The sequence below is a fragment of the Schistocerca americana genome, unplaced genomic scaffold, assembly GCF_021461395.2.
Source record: "Schistocerca americana isolate TAMUIC-IGC-003095 unplaced genomic scaffold, iqSchAmer2.1 HiC_scaffold_451, whole genome shotgun sequence".
Classification (NCBI taxonomy): Eukaryota; Metazoa; Arthropoda; class Insecta; order Orthoptera; family Acrididae; genus Schistocerca; species Schistocerca americana.
This window is the reverse complement of record NW_025726183.1, coordinates 97,501-102,500: the sequence shown is the minus strand read 5'-3', so window position 1 is coordinate 102,500 and position 5,000 is coordinate 97,501. Positions and strand designations below refer to the sequence as shown.

Sequence of the window (5,000 nt, the reverse complement as noted above, 5' to 3'; positions counted from 1 at the left end):
ACAAAATAGAACCGAGGTCCTATTCCATTATTCCATGCACACAGTATTCAGGCGGGCTTGCCTGCTTTAAGCACTCTAATTTGTTCAAAGTAAACGTGCCGGCCCACCGAGACACTCACTCAAGAGCACCCTGGTAGGATTGCAACGGGGTCCGCCTCGGGACGCACGAGCACGCACGAGGCGCGTCGCACGCCTTCAGCTCGCCCCACCGGCAGGACGTCCCACGATACATGCCAGTTAAACACCGACGGGCGGTGAACCAACAGCGTGGGACACAAATCCAACTACGAGCTTTTTAACCGCAACAACTTTAATATACGCTATTGGAGCTGGAATTACCGCGGCTGCTGGCACCAGACTTGCCCTCCAATAGATACTCGTTAAAGGATTTAAAGTGTACTCATTCCGATTACGGGGCCTCGGATGAGTCCCGTATCGTTATTTTTCGTCACTACCTCCCCGTGCCGGGAGTGGGTAATTTGCGCGCCTGCTGCCTTCCTTGGATGTGGTAGCCGTTTCTCAGGCTCCCTCTCCGGAATCGAACCCTGATTCCCCGTTACCCGTTACAACCATGGTAGGCGCAGAACCTACCATCGACAGTTGATAAGGCAGACATTTGAAAGATGCGTCGCCGGTACGAGGACCGTGCGATCAGCCCAAAGTTATTCAGAGTCACCAAGGCAAACGGACCGGACGAGCCGACCGATTGGTTTTGATCTAATAAAAGCGTCCCTTCCATCTCTGGTCGGGACTCTGTTTGCATGTATTAGCTCTAGAATTACCACAGTTATCCAAGTAACGTGGGTACGATCTAAGGAACCATAACTGATTTAATGAGCCATTCGCGGTTTCACCTTAATGCGGCTTGTACTGAGACATGCATGGCTTAATCTTTGAGACAAGCATATGACTACTGGCAGGATCAACCAGGGAGCTGCGTCAACTAGAGCTGAGCAGCCGGCCGCCCGGGAGTGTGTCCCGGGGGCCCGCGCGAACACGCAAGCGTCCGCTCAATTATTCTGCAAACAGGAGGAGGCTGAGCTCCCCTGCACAATACACCTCGAAACCCTCTCAGGTCCCGGCGGCGCGCAGCGCCGTCCTAAGTACTTGGTCGGGTTCGAGAGAGGCGCAATCGCCCGGAGTTTGGCGAGTAGACGCTTTAGGTGCGACCACCCGTGCTCCCAACTGAGCTTGCCGCTGCCGACAGAGGCCCGGGAGCGTGCTGTCGTGGCATTGCCGGCGGGAGACAACACGCGCCACCTACGGTGGCCGGCAGCTCCAACGCCAGCGCCACAGAAGGACAAAAGCCCCACTTGGGTGCCGAAGCGAACGCGCCAACACGTCCGCACAGCTGCGATACAAACCACCTGCGAGAACCGCAGAGGCGACCGAGCAGCAGACGGCGTCGCGGCGCCGAGCGCCGGGCGGCGGCGCATCCTCAGCGCACACAGTCCTCAATCGGACCAGCACACTGCAGATGTCCACCGCGCTTCGCACCGGGCCCGCGAGGACCTACTTTGGCCGCACGGCGCCGCGTGCAGGGTGCGCCGGCGCGCAGCTGCGCCGCCTGCCGCCTCCGTCGGCCGGCGCGCCTGCCACTGGCCGCCCCCACCAGCCGGCTGTAGCGCGTGCGCCCACGCACCGCGCGGCCAGCACGCCGGGAGGCCCCCCCTCACCGGCCGGGGACGGTCCCACCCAGCCACCGCCGCGTATCGCTTCACACCCACATGCCATTCACGTTCGTGGGCATGGTGGGTATCGCTGAAACAACCGGTTGGTAGCTCAACCGATCGTCGCCATCACTGATTCACCTCTAGCGAGAACAACCGCACCACAACGGTTTACCAGTTGTTCATTTGCGTAACGTCACCAGCAAACGTAGACGTCCATCGCCATTTGCAAATTCAACGATTGTTGCATGCCTGTGTCAGGTGTCACGACACACTATGTCTGCCCACATACACGCAACAACATGTGCACGCTTCGCGAACACGTGGAAGGTGGCCCCCGTACGTATGCGATGTCCATTGCGCGAACGACTGTCAACCGGCCTCTGTCGCATGTCGCAGATGTGGAACGCAGTGCACCATGCTATCACGGTGAGTGAGAAGAGACGACTACGTCTGACAACACGCGCCACTACATCAACAGACGGCTCATGCTGATCGCCATCCACGGCATACCATACTGCAATCCAGCTCTTATAGGGAGACGACACGTAGCTGAGTGCACAATATTTGGACCGTATGGTTCGCCGTTGTTGGCGCAGTCGTGGTACGGTCACACATGTACCACGATGTATCATTCAGTACATGAGGACCAATGTGCAGTACAGTGTGTGATTTGGACGTACAACATCAGCGGACAGTTGACACAAGCCGTACCACAACGTAGGCTGTGCTTCGCCATGCGAATGCCAATGAACAACTGCGAAGGGCATTGAGCATGTACGTCCTGCTGCCATCCGCATTACAGTGTATAGCTGCAAGGTGTTTAACATGAAGCGATACTCTGGGGACCGGGCAGTGCGGGTAGCAAACTATATTGCGGGGGTTGCAGTTAGGCAACACTACACTAATTTAACGCGTCGTATGACAATTACAGAGCAGGTTAAGGCCCAACGTGTGTTGGGTTAAGGCCCAACGTGTGTTGGGTTAAGGCCCAACGTGTGTTGGGTTAAGGCCCAACGTGTGTTGGGTTAAGGCCCAACGTGTGTTGGGTTAAGGCCCAACGTGTGTTGGGTTAAGGCCCAACGTGTGTTGGGTTAAGGCCCAACGTGTGTTGGGTTAAGGCCCAACGTGTGTTGGGTTAAGGCCCAACGTGTGTTGGGTTAAGGCCCAACGTGTGTTGGGTTAAGGCCCAACGTGTGTTGGGTTAAGGCCCAACGTGTGTTGGGTTAAGGCCCAACGTGTGTTGGGTTAAGGCCCAACGTGTGTTGGGTTAAGGCCCAACGTGTGTTGGGTTAAGGCCCAACGTGTGTTGGGTTAAGGCCCAACGTGTGTTGGGTTAAGGCCCAACGTGTGTTGGGTTAAGGCCCAACGTGTGTTGGGTTAAGGCCCAACGTGTGTTGGGTTAAGGCCCAACGTGTGTTGGGTTAAGGCCCAACGTGTGTTGGGTTAAGGCCCAACGCGGGTTAGGTTAAGGCGCAACGCGGGTTAGGTTAAGGCGCAACGCGGGTTAGGTTAAGGCGCAACGCGGGTTAGGTTAAGGCGCAACGCGGGTTAGGTTAAGGCGCAACGCGGGTTAGGTTAAGGCGCAACGCGGGTTAGGTTAAGGCGCAACGCGGGTTAGGTTAAGGCGCAACGCGGGTTACGTTAAGGCGCAACGCGGGTTACGTTAAGGCGCAACGCGGGTTACGTTAAGGCGCAACGCGGGTTACGTTAAGGCGCAACGCGGGTTACGTTAAGGCGCAATATAGGTTAGGTTAAGGCGCAATATAGGTTAGGTTAAGGCGCAATATAGGTTAGGTTAAGGCGCAATACGGGTTAGGTTAAGGCGCAATACGGGTTAGGTTAAGGCGCAATACGGGTTAGGTTAAGGCGCAATACGGGTTAGGTTAAGGCACAATACGGGTTAGGTTAAGGCACAATACGGGTTAGGTTAAGGCACAATACGGGTTAGGTTAAGGCACAATACGGGTTAGGTTAAGGCACAATACGGGTTAGGTTAAGGCACAATACGGGTTAGGTTAAGGCACAATACGGGTTAGGTTAAGGCACAATACGGGTTAGGTTAAGGCACAATACGGGTTAGGTTAAGGCACAATACGGGTTAGGTTAAGGCACAATACGGGTTAGGTTAAGGCACAATACGGGTTAGGTTAAGGCACAATACGGGTTAGGTTAAGGCACAATACGGGTTAGGTTAAGGTACAATACGGGTTAGGTTAAGGTACAATACGGGTTAGGTTAAGGTACAATACGGGTTAGGTTAAGGTACAATACGGGTTAGGTTAAGGTACAATACGGGTTAGGTTAAGGTACAATACGGGTTAGGTTAAGGTACAATACGGGTTAGGTTAAGGTACAATACGGGTTAGGTTAAGGTACAATACGGGTTAGGTTAAGGTACACATTGTTGTAAGGAAAGGTGTTTTGGGGGGGGGGGGGGGGGGCCGGTTTGTTGATTGTGATTATCGTAAGTAAATGACTGCGGCATCATCTGATTTGCCACGTCAGGGTGCACCTTTGGCTCATAACAGGCGGCGCTCTGATTCCATGCTTGTGGCAGACCTGTGTCTTTCATTCCTGCCATTGTTTGTGTGGTGTGACAGGAGGCAGTATTGTGATGTTGCGTGCACCCCTGTGTAGGACATGTGTGGGTGTTGGTGGCTTAGCTGAGCAATGGTGGTTGTCGGAAGGGTGAGATATTCTGTTTTGTGAGTGGACCTCCCGGTCTGGTTATGATAGTGTGGATTGTCTAATGTGGCAGAGAGGATGCACTGGGTGTTGTTCCATGCTGGTGCTTACATATTGTCTGTGTGCCTGTTACAGGCAGAGAGTAGTGCGTGATAAGAGTGTCTGGCTGACGTGTGATTGTGAGCAGAGTCTTTCAGCATGTATACGGACAGTTGTATACATTATCTGTATTCTGATGGCTCTATCTATTACTAATCAGCGCCGTGTATACGTTTAATCCGGTTCCAGTCGAAACTATTGTATCTCTGTACATTAGTGACACGGCGAGCCCGCTATGTAGTTACTCGTCTCGGCAGCTTCCACCGGTGTATCGCAAATGATTATAAGGAATCAGTCTAGTCGTCAATACCGATAGTGTGACGTCACATGTCTGGGGTGGGGGACGCTGCGCCCTTCCGGTGGGTCATGGCCTAGGAAGACTCTTCCCACGCAGGGGGGCTTGGACTGTCATTGACTCTTCCGAGTAATATACTTGCCGTACGTTTTTGCGACTGCGAGTGCAACGCTCACCGGTACCGACATGGATGGAGCGCCTCCTAGCTGCCGCTGAGCATCTGCATTCGTACAGAGAGCAACGCGATC

At 54.2% G+C, this 5,000-nt stretch overlaps 1 non-coding gene across 1 annotated transcript in view; it reads right to left on the bottom strand.

Moving 5' to 3' along the window:
• The window catches only part of LOC124583232, a 1,910-nt gene extending 977 nt beyond the window's left edge, over positions 1–933 (bottom strand). Inside the window, exon 1 of the ribosomal RNA XR_006974101.1 lies at positions 1–933. This exon is cut by the window's left edge and continues 977 nt beyond it. This is a non-coding gene — a ribosomal RNA (small subunit ribosomal RNA).
• Between the last annotated feature and the right edge of the window lie 4,067 nt (positions 934–5,000).